The following is a 17546-nucleotide window of genomic DNA, read 5'->3' on the forward strand; positions in this document are numbered from 1 at the left end:
TCTAAGTGTGTAAAGTCCTTGGAGTCCATAAGTCCTAAGATCATAAAAGAAGAGACCACAAAGAAATAGTGGATGAAAACATGTGACTGTATGGTGTCATTTTTCAGAAAAGAGGAGTGACTAACAGACCAAATGAAGCAGGGTGAATTTGTTGGACTTTACCATTAGGAGATTATTGGTAACCATAGCAAGAAGAGTTTCCATGAAGTTATGAGGGATCCAGAGCTTGATTAGACTGAAATATGACATATTGAAGACATGAGCAGAGGCTGAGATGTGAAGGCCAAGTTTGAGAATAAAAATGTCTGTAGCCTTAGGGAGAGGCCCAAGGGAGGTTTTGGTGGGATTCATGAGAAAAATTTGCCAAGTTCACATGCTGAGGAGGGGAACATTTAATAGGGTGTTCTTCCCCCTGTTCTCTTTAAAAAAAAGTGGGGGGACACCTGGGTGGCTCAGTCAGTTGAGCATTTGACTCTTGACTTCAGCTCAGGTTGTGATTTCACAGTGGTGAAATCGAGCCCCATCTAGAGCTCTGTTCTGAGTGTGGAGCCTGCTTGGGATTCTCTCTCTCTGCCCCTTCCACACTCTCAAAAATAAAATAAAATAAAATAAAATAAAATAAAATAAAATAAAATAAAATAAGATACAATACAATACAATACAATACAATAAGATGGTATTGAAGCCATCAAGGAAACATGATTAATGGAGCAAGTTTCTAGAGGAGAAGCAAGAAAGGGCACAGGTAAGGGCCTGGTCTTAAGTACAAAAGGAATGAGGAGGAAGTGTACTGAGCATGATGGAGGCATGAAAAGAAAGCTGACCGCCCTGTTCCCCTGGCACCTCTATGAGAGCACAGTCCACACACGAGGCTTGGAGGGCACTGGGGGGTTTGGGGCAGCACTTCTGTGAAAGTATAGAAAGGAGGAGACTGACAACAGAATCAGGGTTTGGGAAAGCAGGTGGGGGGTGAATGGGTCCATTATAAGAGAAAACGAGGTAAGAAGCATCTGTGAGATGGGGCACTTGGATGGCTCAGTCGGTTAAGCATCCAACTCTTGGTTTCAGCTCAGATCATGATCTCACAGTTTGTGAATTTGAGCCCTGTGTCAGGCTCTGTGCTTGACAGCATGGAGCCTGCTTGGGATTCTCTTTCTCTCCCTCTCTCCCTGCCCCTCCCCCCTGCTCATACTCTCTCTAAATAAATTAATTAATAAACAAACTTAAAAATTGTTTTTAAAAAAGAAGCTATCTATGAGGAAAAAAAGCATGTAATAAAGGGATGAACTGCTACGTTTTTGTGTGGAAACTGATGTTTATAAAAATAAAATCAGAAGTCACCGACCTGCAAAGTCAACTGTGGTAGGAGTCCCTCTGGTGACAGAACCTCTAAGGTAGTGATTACCATGGACATGATAAGGTGGTAGTTTATCTCACAGAATTAAACACAGATATCTTGGGTACATGAAGCAACAGAGACGGGTCTGATCCCTCAGTGGAGAGACATCTTGAGATGTGTGAAATGCTGAAGGCCCTGGTCTGGTCCCGGCAGTAAACAGAAGCACTAGATATTAAAGTAGGTCCTGGAAAGGTGAGGGGAAGGTCAGGGAAGTTTGGAGGAGGAGGACCCAAGGGGAGACTGCATGGCAAAAAGATACAGTAGCTTTGGAGGGCAGCTTTCAGACCTAAGTGTGGAGGCTGGGGAGGCACACAAGAACATCCTGTCCTCTGTCGAGGGTAATTGTAGGAGACAGGGTGTTGTAGTCCAGGGGGCCTCATCATTCTTAAGTCCCACATCTCCTGTGCTTCCTCATGGTCAGCTATTTCTACTCCCTGCTCAGCTCCGGGCTTGCTGGTTTCTGCCTACATGCCTCCAATGTGGTCTGTGAGGTTCTCAAAGGGTCCACTTGCTAATGGCTCCCTTCCTGTAGTGATCACGCCCATATGACCTGGACTTGGTAGATAATCTTACCATCTCCTAACCTGATTTGTCCCTGTGGTCACCAGGGCCACTTAGCGAACCTTCTCTTTTTCCTTTCCAGCCTTCCCAGAAGGATGCCACTCCATGCTCCCCAAGTCACCATATGCTAGATGACAGCTTGCACTTATGTTGTGTCCAAAACATGGCTTCTAAGTCGGATTTGGCTACTTAGCAGCTGCGTGATCTAGGTAAGTTACTTAACTCACTGATCATCTGGGAGAAAGGACAGAGGGGCCTCAGCACTAACCCGCACACACTGGCCACTATCCCATGGAGACCATTTTCATTCTGCTCTTCCCGCCAAATGCTTTTCTGTCAATTTTTATGGATGCAAGAGAAGTCTTTTTTTGCTTTTATTTGTTTATTTTTTTAAGCCTTAAAAAATCTACATCTATCTTCTACTTGAACTTCCACACTTAAAGAACAAAAAGAGGAAAACAAGAATAAATAAATAAATCTGGAAGGCAGTTTAAAAAAACAAAAAGAAAAAAAGAAAAAAGAAAAAGAAAAAAAGAAAAAAGAAAAAGAAAAAAAAGAAAAAAGAAAAAAGAAAAAAGAAAAAAAAGAAAAAAAGAAAAAAATAATAAAAAAATTAAAAAACAAAAAGTGTGTTATGGAGTATGCGACACTCATAGTAACTGCCCAGCCAGTGTTAGCTGCCCTTATGACAAATGTGCCTTTTGTCAGAGTCCACCTCCAGCAGAGTCAGGAGAAACTGACAGTGAACTGGAGTCTCAATCATCATTACCAAGCTACCAAGTTAGCCACCTTTATGCTTTTGCCAGATGGACCCCTTGTCTGTATTCACTGCTTGCACTTCAGACCTTTGCCAGAGTCCTCAGACTCAAATGTTCTCTCTAGAGCTGCAGGAAACTCGGTGGCCATCACTGAGAGAGGGGAAAGGGGCGCTCCAGCCAGCACCCACACAGATTGTGGGTACCTGGGAGGATGAAAAAGACATTCTAAACATTCATTCCTCCAGAATCCTGAATCTAGCTAGAATGCCGGAAAGCTACGTTCTAGAATGGTATTATTTTAGCCTCACGTGAAGATGCCTTTTCAAAACTAGTTTATCGTTATGTCCTAATACCTTTGAAATGGAAATTAGGTGGAAGAACCATATTTACATATGTCTTGACATTAGTCATTATTGTCCCATGTAAAGAGAGCCACAAGTGGCTTTAGAGGAATTGCCCTCTCTCCTGATACGCTGGTGTGCTTCTAACTATTAGATAATAAGAGGGAAGGAGAAAGAAAATAACATTTATTGAGATGCTTCCTTAGAGCACCTTTGAAAGCTACCTTATGACATCTGGCATAATGTAGGCATTCCTTTAAATAAGAATGTCCTTGCTCTCCTCTTCCTCCACCCCTACTTCCTCCCAGTGTATAAACTTAAAGGGATCAGTGTCATTATTTAAGACTATATCTATAGTGGGAGAAGATTTGGCCAGAAAAAGAATTGGAAGGAAAAAGAACAGAAGGCATTTTGAATGAGTCAGGTGCTAAGATCTTGTGGTCACCCCAGCACTCTTACTTCTGACTGAGACAAGAGCATCTTGAGCTGCGGGACTGAAGTGTCCCTTTCACCCTTGATATTTCTATCTGCACATCACAGGGGCCCCTTCAGAAGGCTGTGGGTCAAATTCATAGGACAATAACTTTCCCTGATTCTCTGTACAGCACAACTTCACAAATCCTTCTGGTTAATTATCAACAGGTTGGTGTGAAGCAGTGGTTCCCAAACTTGAGCACACATCTGAATCACCCATGGGTCTTGATAAATAAAGCACTGATGGGGGCCCCACCCCCAGGGTTACTGATTTAGTGGATTTGGGGTGAAGCCAGAAAGTGTGCATTTCCAACAGGTTCCCAGGTGCTCTTGATGCTCTTGGTCTGAGACTCTCCTGAGAACCACCTAGACTCGAGTATGTATGTAGTATAGACTATGTATATAGCATAGCTCAAGATTGCACGATTGCTAATCACAGGCTCTTAACACTGGTTCATTTTCCCTCTTAAGCCTGGTGCAGAGCTTCTCAGTGCACACTAGCCCTGGGCTCCCCAGGTATGCCCCATCTTGGTTTGCAGCCCAGAACCCATCTTGTAGCACCCATCCTTCCTTGACCACAGGGCTTGCCACCTTTTATGAATTTGCTCAGGCCGCCATAGCACAATACCACAGGCTGGGTGGCTTAACCAACAGAAATTTCTTTCTCACAGCTCTGGAGGCCAGAAGCCTGAGATCAAAGTGTCTGTGGGATGTGTTTCTTCGGAGCCCTCTCCTTGGCTTGTAGATGGCTGCTTCTCCCTGAGCCTTTGTGCAGTCTTCCCTCTGTGTCTGGGTCCAAATTTCCTCTTCTTGGAAGGACACCAGTCATATTGGATTAGGGCCCATCCTAATAACCCATTTTAACTTTTCTTTGTTTAAATTGAGCTTCTTTCTCAATTTTTTTTAACATTTATTTATTTTTGAGAGACAGAGCACAAGTAAGGGAGGGGCAAAGAGAGAGGGAGACACAGGATCCAAAGCAGGATCCCAGCTCCGAGCTGTCAGCACAGAGCCTGAAGCCGAGCTCAAACCCATGAACTGTGAGATCATGACCTGAGCTGAAGTCAGACACTTAACCAACTGAGCCACCCAGAAGCCCCCAATTTTAACTTAATTGCCTCTTTAAAGATCCCATCTCCAGGGGCGCCCGGGTGGCTCAGTCAGTTAAGCGTCCCACTCTTGGTTTCGGCTCAGGTCATGAACTCATAGTTTGTGAGTTCGAGCCCGAATCAAGCTCTGTGCTGGTGGCCTGCACAGAGCCTACTTGGGGTTCTCTTTCTCTCCCTCTGTCTGCCCCTCCCCTGCTTCTCTCTCTTTCTGTCTCTATCTCAAAATTAATAAATAAACTTTAAAAGTAACTTTTAAAAAACCCCATCCCCAAATACAGGCACATTCTGAGATACTCGGGGTGAGGGCTTCCACACGAGAATTTGGGAGGACTCAGTTCAGCGGATAGCATCTTCTCAGCCTCCTGTGAGGAACAGGCCACTTGCACACCTCCCCCTCTCCACTCTGCCCATTCACCTTTCTGTTCTGTTTTCTCTGTGCCTGGCCTCCTCAGCAATAGACAGCCCCACAGGTGATGACCTGGAGGCTGCTTATGCAGCAGGGACCACCATGGCATGGGTTTGGGAGTCTGTCCACCAGCACTTATCTCTGTGAGGGCCCTGCAGCCACCACCAGCGATAAGCAGGGCCCAGTCACACGGGAGAAGGGTGACAAATTACTGGTAGAGGAGCAGCCAGTTCAGCCCCGGTCATCATTCTTGTAACGTCCCATCTAAGGCATCAGGCCACACTGTGCTCTGTGGCACCTGCTGCTCAAGCTCCACATCCGCCCTTGGAAATGGTTCTGGAAGAATCGAGCAGGAAGTGGCTAATGGCCTGCTTGTCTGGAGGCTGCACTCTCTCTCTTATTGTCATGCAAACAGCTCCAAACATTTGCTCTGGTCTGTGCAGGAGAAACTCACCTCTCCCTGTTGACAGCATTAATTCCTGATGCCCTTTATGTGGATCCTGAGAAACTTAACAGAAGACCATGGGGGAGGGGAAGGGGAAAAAAACGTTACAGAGAAGGAAGGAGGCGAACCATAAGAGACTCTTAAAAACTGAGAATAAACTGAGGGTTGATGGGGGGTGGAAGGAAGGGGAAAGTGGGTGATGGGCATTGAGGAGGGCACCTGTTGGGATGAGCACTGGGTATTGTATGGAAACCAATTTGACAATAAATTTCATATTAAAAAAAATAATAATTCCTGATGCTTTTCACACTCTCCATGGCTTTCCTCGACATGATCCAATTTGGTCAGGAAGCCAGCCACCATGGGGTCAAACAGCCTGGTGTCATTGTTCCCATTGGAGAGATCAGTACACTAGTTTAAATAAGTGAGGCAAGGGCATAGGTTGTGTTCTGTCCACTCTCAGTCCTGCCCTCTCCATTCTGTCTATTTACTTCATGCCTTCTCCTCTCACAGGGTTCCCCACAAGGAGGTCATTCCCTCATTGTGTTTGGGGTTATCTTCACCCAAGTGCCACCCGCTCACTGTTGAGCTCTGTGTCAGGTGAGGGCCCAAACGGGGCATAGTTTTGAGCCTCATACAGGATTCCCATGACTTTGGTATGCTCATTTTCCTCATAAAAGTCATTAAAATAATGTTTAAGTCCTTGAATTCAATTATTACATTAGCATACACTCTCTTCCCATTGCTATGATTTGTCTGTGGGCTGCAGAAGCATCTTGACAGCACTGTTTTTCAAACTCCTGGCTGTGATCTGCAGTGAGGAACAAATCACATTGCTCCCAGCACTCGTACACATATACGTGTATAAACCAAAACCCAGTCTTGGTAGAGAATACTTCACTTGGGGGGTGACGCATGTGATTTCTTATTCTATATTTCAAAGCTTGTTGTGATCCACTAAAGCGATTATATGACTCAGTAATAAGTTGCTACCTGCAACAGGGAAAATAATCCTGTACAGAATGTTCCAGCAAATTTTGGAAGCTTGGCCTTTCTGTTTTGTTTGCATTTCCAGTGAGGGGAGATGATGGTGTCAGCTGGAGGAGAGCTCCCAGGCAGCTCAGGGGTCAGTGGGCTACAGCCACCCAGAGGAGGAGAGGGCTTCCTGGACAATGAGGGTGTCCAAGTCCCAAGGTTGCTGGACTCAAGGTGAAATCCAGGGTCCCCACCACACCAGTCCATGAAAGAGAAGTGTGAGGCACACACACTGGGGAACTTCACAGATGCTCTCCCCTCATTGCGCAGTGGGGTGATTTGAAGGTCTGTCCTGGTTGATTCCTTCCATATGCATCCTTCTTCGTTCACCCTTCTGACCCCATCTGAACTGAGACAGAACTTTGGGTGCCCTACAGACTGGGTATTTGCCTGTGCTGTATTTTTACAGGGGCATGTTAAAGGCCTCCACCAAAAGGTCTTTCCCCAGTGCCTGAGATGCCACCATTCAAATTTTACTACTTTGGTTTAAGCATCGCCTTCCCAAGATTCTTCTTAGGAAGAGAAGAGTCTTCTTAGAAAGGATCTAGAAACCTAAGCTGGATTTCCAAGGCCTTTCCTTTCAGTCTGGCCTTAACTATAAGTTCCAGAAGTTGATTCTCCTTTTAAAGGAAATTCTAGACCCTTCCTGGAGACATGGACCCCTTTACACTGAGGTGATACCCGTGGGTCCTCTCCTTAGAATAATATTTTCAAATGTACAGGTGAAATGGATAGGATTATGAAAGAAACTAGCATGTGTATAGATATAAAATCAAAAAATATATCAAATATATATTAATATATATTACATACAACATCAAAAGTTTTAATTTAGAATATAGGAATATATGTGCTTAACCCACTGAATAAAATCTAAAGGCAGTTTTAATAAGTAATTTAGAATTTAGGGCTAAGTAGAAATACTATTTTGAAGTATCTGTAAAAATGGTATCGTGATGAAAATAGCTGATTTCCATTGGTGGCAATGCTTCCATTCCCACTAACACTACTGTGGTTTCTCTACATTCATAATTGAAGCAAATGCTTGGCTACAGTTAGAAGTTAGCCAAATGAAAGATGTGATTTTTTTTTCCCCACCCAAGTTCAGTGGGCCCCATTTAGGTCCAGAGAGCTGGTCTAGAGAGCTGTCTACTACATTTAGCATTTCCTCTCCTGTCTCATCCTTCCAGATTCTGAGGCTTGGTTTACTGAGCCCCGTTCTGTGGATTTTGTACATCCCACCTCCCAAACCTTGCTGCGCCCCTCCACCCATCACTCTCACCCAACCTTGTGGCCAGGCCAGTTGGAGGAATCCAGCAAGGGCCCATGCCCGTCAAAGTCTGGAGGACAGCCTCAGACACAATGCTCCCCAAGTTCCTGGGGACATTATATCAAGGGGAAGCTTTACTTGGACTCCAAGCAGTCCCTAAATCAATTATTCTTCTCCTGGATTTGTGTCAGGAGACCTGTAATTATCTCAGTGTATTAATAACGTGACTGAGAACCTGTTCCTATTTAAAGCAGAAACTTTTTTAGCATCCGACCCTGCATATGAATAATATCTTGTGTCTCAGACCTTGGCTCCAAATGATGGATCTTTATTCAGCAAGCAGGAGTCTACCAAGCTCGGTAAAGGAATGGGTTCACAGCAGGGCTGAGACATACTGCCACTGGCCAAAGAGTCACCAGTCCTTGTTCCAGAGGGTGCAGAGAAGAATGCCTCTGCAGGTCAAGGAGGTCACTTAGTGACATCACACAGTGTGAAAAGACAAGGTGGCACAGTGGGACTATAGCAAAAAAAAAAAAAAAGTGTGCGTGTTCTGCCTAAAAGCAGTCAATTTCAAATGGTTTTGAAGTATATATTTGTGTGCTATAGCTTTGAGCGTCCAACACTAGCTCTGAAGCCACCAGGCGGGGTCCTCTCAAAAGATGGCCAGCACCATCTCCACAGGCTCTCGAGACGCGGGAACTGCCAGGATAAGTCACTTGATGGGCAAGGAAGAGACATGTGTTTGCCTTGCTTCTGAGGAATGGTTAGGAATTGGGTACACTAATATATTAGGGGTCACAACAATTTAAGATCTTGGTGGGAGAGCTTTTAAAAATTACATTCAATATTCAGCAAGTTAACTATGACAAAATACTTAATTTGAAGGGTGGGGGGAAGAGGGGTTAAGGTCAATAGCCCAGGGAAATCCTGGAAATGACCTAGGGAAAATTAGGGGTCCCGGGAGACTATCCTTAACATGTGGGGATAAATAAGGTCGATGATTCCTCTATCTTTGTACACCCCATTTTTTTTGCCAGGCAGGGGGAGTCTGGAGGTTGGCCAAGAGAACCAAGTTTTCTGTTCTTAGGTTACTATTTCCATCATTTCTTTTGACACAAGCCCCACACCTACCTCTAGATCTGACTCAGTGGGGGTGGGGTCTGGAGGCCTCTGGAGGACTAACTGAGTTAAGGAGGACAGTTACCATGTGGAAAGGGCCTGAGGAACACCAGAAAAGGAGGAACATCTGGGGAAGTCAAGCAGGGAACGTCTCATGGTGTGGATGGGATGAGAAAGGCTAACGCACATAAGAAACCACACTGAACCATTCTGCTTTCTCTCACCAAGGCCAAGTGGCTGAGGAACATGAAGTTGTCCGATCTAACTAACCCCCCTACCCCCTCCCAAATCAAGCTGGCCCCAGGCATTTGGACAAGATGACAGGATGCAGTCTGCGCTCAGAGATGTGAAGGAAGCAGGCTGGGTAGAGTTACTATAGCAACAGCAAAACTTGTTGGAATCAGTGGGGGCTGCATGGAGGGTAAAAGCCCTCCCTGGCTGAGGGACAAATGGTGTCTGTTATACTGACAGCTGGCCAGCAGGGGCAGCAGAGGAGACAGACCAGGGGCAGTCCCAGTGGTGACCCTCACTATTCATTCTGTGAACAGGTGTACTTTTTTTCTCGGAGGTGTGCCTTTTTCTTGGAGGGATTGTTTGGTGTTTCATCCCATTTAACCTCAAAGAATTCCTCCAGCCATTGGCAGGCCAGACACATCACACCAGCATGGGTGCAAAAAGAGGAGCTAGGACCAGGGCTCTTGAAGGACTGCCATGGAGCTGTCTGACCTTCTTCTGGGACACAGTGTGCTGAACCCAGCCAGAGGTCAGTCTTAGAAATTGAATGATCTGAAAATTGTCTTGTTAACCTTCTTGGTCACCTCAGATGTAAGGGTTTGGGTAGATAGTTATCAGATTATTCCCCCACTTATGTTTTACTGTGGAGTCAAATAATTTTTTGCAATGGTTTATGCTCTTACTCTATAAAAATGCAGAACCCATCCTTCTTCCTCAATAAGGGGCAGTGGCGAATGGTGAACACAGTGATTGCTGCATACCAAAAGTGTCTTCCTGGCTGACCAGGGACAACCTCCCACAATGTCTGCCTCAGTGGGTATTGGAGCCCCAGATTCTCAGCTCTTCAGGTTCAGGAACTCAGTGCAGTCACACTGTGACGCATGCATGGTAGTCACAGGCAGAGACTGACCTGGAGACCATTAGACAATGAATTAAAATAATTTCCCAAGTCACAAAATGGGATAACAGAAAGGTATATTTTGAACCCAGACACCTTGAATGGTAGGTATGAGGATGAAATGAGTTGACATATATGTAAATACTTAGAACAGTATAGGACACTGGAGAAGTCTTGTCTTATTGTGATTAAACCAGTATAGTAGTACAGGATGTGTACTGCACAACTCCAGAAGATACCATTTACCTGTGAATGGTGTTCCCAGAGTTGTGCAATGCACAATCTGCAGGACTGGACATGGTAGCCCTGAAACGTTACTACCCACCTTGCAGGGTTACTATAAAAATTATAGTTAAATGCGTGTGAAATGCCTTTAAATAGGAAGCACTGTGACCCATTACTTATGTTGGGGCATATATCTGGCAGTTTAGCAGCAATATTTACACAGAGCACTTCTTCCTTTCAGGCAGGTTTGCACAGAAGCTAAATCTTATTAAAAAGCAATTGAGGAATTTGGAATAAGTGAAAGGAAGTTGAATGTCATCTCAAGGATATTCTCATTCCACCAGTATGGAGAAGTCTCGAGTCCAAGGGCATCCCTTTTTGGACTACTGGGACTCATGTGGAAAGAGAACCTTCTACCTTGAACAGAGGCTGCAGAAGCACTGATGATTCTTCCCTCTCTGGCTCCCCTCTTTTGGGTCTCTATCAGCTGCCAGGAACCTCTCTCTCAACGTTACCTCATGAGCCCGCCTCAATTAATTAGATAAACCGCATCTCTTTCATTAGTTAATCTTTAAATTGGTCTCTTCCTAATGAAATTTTAGGGAAGCCCCACAGGCTCCTTGATGAAATTTGAAAGGCCCTTAGTCTCATCAGCCACAATTTTTAGAAATTATTAACTTAACCAACATTACAGCCAAAAAAGAATCGATTGAGTATGAAATAAGCAGCTAATATCTGATTTCCTTCTCGAGGGCTGTTAGACACGCATCCCCCACACCCCAACCATTGCATGCATCCTCCCTGCCTTTCTCATGCCATGCTACTTCCCAAATAAAATGTCAGTATTAACCGTATTTTAATAGCAGGTTATTCCACCAAAATTTCATCCAGCCCAGTATACTGAGATATATGTCCTTCTGGCAGGGTGTTCAAAGCAGCTTAACATCCCAACCAGCAGATACAAGGTACACAAGTCATGGGAGATGTGAGGGCACCCAGAAGGATTTGAAAAAACCCTACAACGTTTGAGTTGTGAGTATTTTATGGGACAGTCTGGTCCAATCGTCCCATTTTACAAATGTGAAAACTGAGGTCCAGGGAGGAGACGCGACATGGTCAAGTCTGCGTAATCAACTGGCTTCCTCTGTTGTGTGGGGACCGGCTCTGGCAAAGGGCGTGTTTCCTCTGGCCTTTGGGGGCCAGGGAAGAATGGCCCACATAGCAGTGGCGATGGATGTCTGCACTAGCAGCTCACAAGGGGTCAGAATAGAGGCAGCGCTCCCCAGGTCCTGTGCTGCAAGCATCCCACAGAAGGGAAGGAAGGTGTCTCCTCAGAGCCAAACATGTGGGATGTCCACTCCCACCCAGCACTCAGAGGTGTGAAGAAACATCCTGAACGGGAGAACCCAAAAGGGACAGGCAGCTAGGCACTCCTACACAGCTCGCTGGGCTGCAAAACAGAGCCAGCAGGGGGAGCGACACCCAGAAAGGAGGAGCCTTAGGAAAATCACCAGCAGCAGCTGTGACATGAGGATCTGCCCTCCCTCCCCCCTGCTCCAGCCAAGGACTGTTTTTCACGGAACGATTGGGCTGGGATGGACTTCTGAAGCCAGCTGGTCCCCCTGCCTGCTGTCCCCCTGACAAATGTAGGAGTCCCGGGGTCAGGAAGGGGCTAGCCCAGAATCACACACAGAATGAAGGGCTGAGCTGGCTGCAGAATGGAGCATCCTCATTCCAGTCCAGCACTTGGCTCCGGGGTTCCTCTTTTGCTGGGTCTAGGAAAGTACTAGCAACTAGTAAAGAGATAGAAGTAGAAAAGACTATATCAACTAGATGCAACTGACTTCAACAAGCCATTCATACATTCTCCTAGTTGTCAGCATTTGTTACTTGGGTGACTCTATCTGGCTATACCGGCTTTGGCAAATTGCGTTGCATGCTTCCATATATTCACCTGCAAAATGGGGCTAATAACAGGACTCACATCATGGGGATTAAATGTGTGGATTAAATGTGAAACTCTTAGCACAGCACCTGCTATTACAGTAAATGGTAGTTATGTTATCATTATATCCCACCAACAACTGCTTTTTCCCACCAACAACTGCTTTTTCCCACCATGTTGCAAAGTCTCCTTCCGCGGGCAGGAAAGTTTCCATTCCTCCCGTGGGTTTACATTATCTGCTGTTTTCTGCAAATGCTGTCCATGCACCTGTGCCTTCACCAACAAAGAACTTTCTCCCCACAGGGTCCAGACCAGTGTTTCCCAAAAGTAATATTTTCAGAGAGTTATGAATTCAGAGGTTATTTTTTTCATCTCGTGAATAATGGATTTAGGAAAATCGACCTCGTCCCTGGAGGAGAGATGTCTCCAAAGTGCCTGGCTCCTCTCTCACCTCTGCAGAAAGTCTCTTTCTTTCTGATTTTCATCTGGGTCTGTCACTCGGGAAGAGAGGGCCACCAGGGACTAAGTTAGAACCGGAAGGAAGGTGAGCCAGAATGAATGACAGGCTGTCAGAAAGGGCAGGCCGCAGCTGTCCCCGTGTTCTCCGGGAGCCAACTCTGCTCTGAAGGATCCAGGCAAAGCTGAGGGCCTTTGTGGGGACAAGAAGGTGGGAGAGTGGGAGCAGAGCAATGCACATGGGGATTTAAGTTTTCTCTTTAGTCTCCAAGCATAGCAGGTAGAGGAAATGGTCTCTAACCCGGTTTTCTTTGCCCCAGATCCTTCCAAGAGGTCAGCACTGCCCCCTGAAGGTCAGTCTCACACCTGCACCTTACGGTCACTCAGACTCACTGTGCCACCACTGTGATTACCAACACCCTCTCGGAGATGCTTCCCAGTCAGCGCATGCAGAGGTGACTGGTGGCCCTGTGTGCTTCTGGACTGCAGAGCACTGTCAGAGAGCTCGCAGGTTGCCCAGAGGGGCAGATGGGAACACTCCTGTGTTGGGGAAACTGGAAACGCTTGTCTTTAACCCTACAGTGTGAGAAAGAAATGTAGTTAGTCCTGGAGGAAACAACGAGATAGCGTCTCTACTGGATAAGTTATAGGCACCCCCATTTTGTAGATGATACACTTGAGGCCCAGGAAGATGACGGACTGACCCGGAGCCCGGAGAGTTTGTTAAGTGTGGGAAGAAGACCAGAACCCCGGCCTCCAGCAGCCCCTCTTCCTCCACATGCATCCCCTGCCTGCATCCTGGGGACTCTTCTCTAGGGTATTTTGTGACTGTGGAGTCCTGAGTGCCTCGCCTTTTCAACCACTCTCCTGTTCCTGCCTCTTTCTCGTGGGCCACCAGCTCTTCCAGAAAGTCTCCCCTGCAGAACCAGCTCTGTCTGTACAATGTTTACACTACTGATCAGCGCCAGTATGTATCATTTGTAGTAAAGAAATGGGCCTGTTGCATATGTTTATCTGCACAGCTTGTGACTTTAAGTTTTTATTAGGAAATTTTCACCGTGTAAAAGATTATAAAGAAAAGGCAACAAATATCATTGAAATGACAACTCCAACTTAAGAAACAAAATACTGGGGTGCCTGGGTGGCTCAGTCGGTTAAGCATCCAACTTCGGCTCAGGTCATGATCTTGCGGTTCATGAGTTTGAGCCCCACATAGGGTTCTGTGCTGACAGCTCGGAGCCTGGAGCCTGGAGCCTGCTTCGGATTCTGTGTCTCCCTCTCTCTCTTTGCCCCTCTCCCACTATCTCTCAAAAAATAAACACTTAAAAAAAAAGAAATAATATATTCTAAATATAGTCAAAGCCCCCCACATTCACCTCCCCAGTCACACTCTGTCCCTACCCCTGTAGATCCAATCCTAGACACTGACTTACATATTCATCATTTCCATGCATTTCTTTATACTTGAGACAGTATTTCTTATGTGAATAATATATAGGCGGCCCTCACTGTGCCTAGAGATTCAGGGCCGTAAAAATGACCACATACACTGAAACTATGCAAAATGATCTTAAAACTCAATGGGAAAAATGACAGTTGCTTCATGAGCTTTAAAACGTATTAGAATATTGAAAACTCTTACTGTAGACTATATGTACATAGGGGAATTCTTTTCACAATAGTAAAACCAATGTTTAAAATATTAATTTTATCCCAATTATTCAATTTAAAACATGAGAAGCCTTGAGAATTGAAGGGTTTCATTTCTTTGTAAAAAAGGCTCTCAAGAGTAGTTTGAGCAGTGCTTGGCGTTTTCTTCCCATCTTATCAATAGTGCACATCTTCTAGGTCTAGCATTTTTCTCATCTCACAATAAAGAGCAAGTTGCTTTTCCATCTTTTCCATAAGTTTGGATCAACTTTCCACATTTTTATCCTTTGCACTTTCAATGTTGTGACACATCTCCAAGAACTTCTTCAATGGGAAGTTTTCACAGCACCCTGAGCTGGCTTCATCCTTTTCGTCACAACCGCGTCCTCATTAATGTGAATTAACTGTCCTTCTCCACAGTCTCCCCAGACACAGCAGTGCTGCACATCCACAGTAGACGATTCCCTCCATAATTTTTTAATGTTTTTATTTTATTTTTGAGAGAGAGAGAGAGAGAGACAGAGCGTGAGTGGGGGAGTGGCAGAGAGAGAGGGAGACAGAGAGAGAGGGAGAACCTGAAGCAGGCACCAGGCTCTGAGCTGTCAGCACAGAGCCTGTCACAGGGCTCAAACCTATGAACTGTGAGATCGTGATCTGAGCCAAAGTTGGACGCTCAACCAACTGAGCCACCGAGGCGCCCCCAGACTATTCTCTCCATGGCTCCATTTATGGTGGATTTGAATAGTACTGCTACATTAGCAACTTTTTGTTTCTTTGTTGTGCCACTTCTGTTTCTGTTGGCCGATTTCCTCTTTCGATTATCCATTTTGGTGACATGTCACGTAGTGCACCTCTGGGAGACACCGAAGCAACACAAGTGCATGCTTTGCTGTCTGCGCAGGAACCGAATCCCAGATGCCTGCTGACCGGTCCCTGTGGCCTGTGAAAGCCGTGACATGACAGGTCGCTGTTCATGATACACCTGCTATTTATGGAGTGATTTGTGGAATGAAGGCTTCGCATCAGAGCTCGTACCTTGGGCATCCACTCCTGGTCAACGCAGTGTGGTCGCAAGTTTGAGCCATATTGTCAGGGGACTGGCTTAAATAAACGGTAGTGATGGAAATCCTTGTATAACGGGGATTGTGCAAAAGCAGGGGCTGCTTGGACTTTACACCATAAGTCTATGTCTTCCAAAGCAATGTATGGAATTGTTTTTCATGCTTTTAAACTTAAATTTCAATGCTAATCCTACTGCGCGAATATTTCTTTCCCTTCTGACTCCTTTTCCTCCCTTGCTTGTTAGCACATTTGTGTGGCTCTCCCCTTAATGAGGCCAGGAGGTTCCTGAAGGCAGGAGCTGTTTCTCCCATCGGCGGAGGAACTCACCAGGAATGGGGTGATCCCCCTGTCACCTGGGTTTACCTGAGAGCCCCAAGAGGGTCGGCTGAGCAGAGGATGGATGTAACTAGCTGCAGGAGGTTTGGATTAGAGTCATACTCCAGTTGCTGAGAAATCACGCAGGGACAGCCGGAAAGATCCTCCTGTGCAGGGACCTATCCCAAATGGCATCTTGCTGTGCTCCAGAGAGCCCTCGGGGCTGCTACCGCAGGCTTTCCCGTCTCTACTATTCATGCCCTTTAGAGTTAAATTGATTTTAATAGCATCCAATTTTCTCAAGTGCTGCAGAGACAGACAGGTTACCAGGAGAGGGTTATTCCTGACTCCTTTTCCTTCTTGAGTCCCAAATGGACATTTAAAGTCATTTCAGCTGATGCTTGGCCCCTGGCCCCAGGGGAGGTAACTAGGAAAACAGTGTTGGGCCTGGAGCTGGCCATTAAAACTATAAGCTTCCCAGTTTGCTATTCTCCGAGGGTTAGGTCAGGAAGTGTCTGTGTGGGTATCTGTGGATGGACGAGCAAGTGTGTGTGTATGTGAGTGTATCCACGCATGTGCATGCATTTGCGGTACGAGTACACATTTAAACATGCCTTTTGCGGGGGGCGGGGGGGGCAGTTTGCTGCAGAAAAGACAATTATGGGGATGTGTGCTATGTAGGTGTATGTGTGTCTTATTCCTATCTGTATCCTCAGTGTTTGGCACATTGTGGGTCTACTATGTGCTGAACAGATGTAACCAACCGCTCAATACTCAGGGAGGCTGCGCCTCCGTGTACGTGCCCTGCACTCCACTGGCGCACCCCTTGCCTGTGTTTATTTTCCTATCCCGAGAAACCAACTGGAGCCCCTACTGTAGCAGTGTGTGAGCAGGGTGTGTTAGCAGATTACACACTCACTGCCTCTGGGGTGTGGTGTGTGATATGAATGGGTGTCCATGAGAGTGTCAGTGTATTTTCACCCAAAGTCAAAACCTACCACCAGACGTCAGCCCGCAGCCTCAGGCTGGGATCCCTGTACACCCGCCCCCTCTCGTCCCTGCACCTCATAGGCTCAGCAGTGTCCCCAGCTAGGACACTGAACAACTTTGTCCCCTCCCTCTCTCCCCTGTGTATCCACCTCAGCAGTGGCACGGCAGTCACATCACACTCAATCAGCCCCAGAACATACAAGAATCTTCTTCACGTCACGTGGGCCACCTCCAAACCTAGGCCTGAATGCCTCCGAACTGGGAAGCAGCTCAGGGAAGTTTTAAAGGAAAGCAAAGACTGTCCCTTCCCCGATGTGCACTGGCATGTGCAAATGTGCATATATATGTGCGTGTGCACCCGCGTGCCCTGCCAATGCCTGGACTGCATCCCAAGTCCCAAATCAGCATCTCAGGATCCTGCTACAATGTGATTAATCTAGGATTTCTTTCTGGCGACTGATTCCGGGACCCACTGGCCAGTCTGCCTGTCTTTGGGACACATGTATTGAGCAAGCACAGAAATAACAAATAGCACCATGAAGGGCTTAGAACTTGGTTGGGCGATGCCAAGCCCGCACACATCCCAGACCCTGAGGAACTGACTGGAAGGCAGACATCCTCCAAGTGAGGAAGCCACACGGGCCAGGGGCAGCCGAAGAAAGCTGCGCAAGGAAGGTGGGACTCTGCCAGGGCCCAGGAGTGAGGCGGATGTGTGCTCTTGAGTGTGGACAAGGGCTTTGCAAACGAGGAGCCCAGCAGGATGCCAGGAGGAGGTGGTTTGATATAACCAACATCGGCACGCCAGCTTCCACTTCACCACACACTTATCCAGCTAGCGATGTGAATCTACGTGC

The sequence above is a fragment of the Panthera tigris genome, chromosome B2 (assembly GCF_018350195.1).
Source record: "Panthera tigris isolate Pti1 chromosome B2, P.tigris_Pti1_mat1.1, whole genome shotgun sequence".
NCBI classification, from domain to species: domain Eukaryota; kingdom Metazoa; phylum Chordata; class Mammalia; order Carnivora; family Felidae; genus Panthera; species Panthera tigris.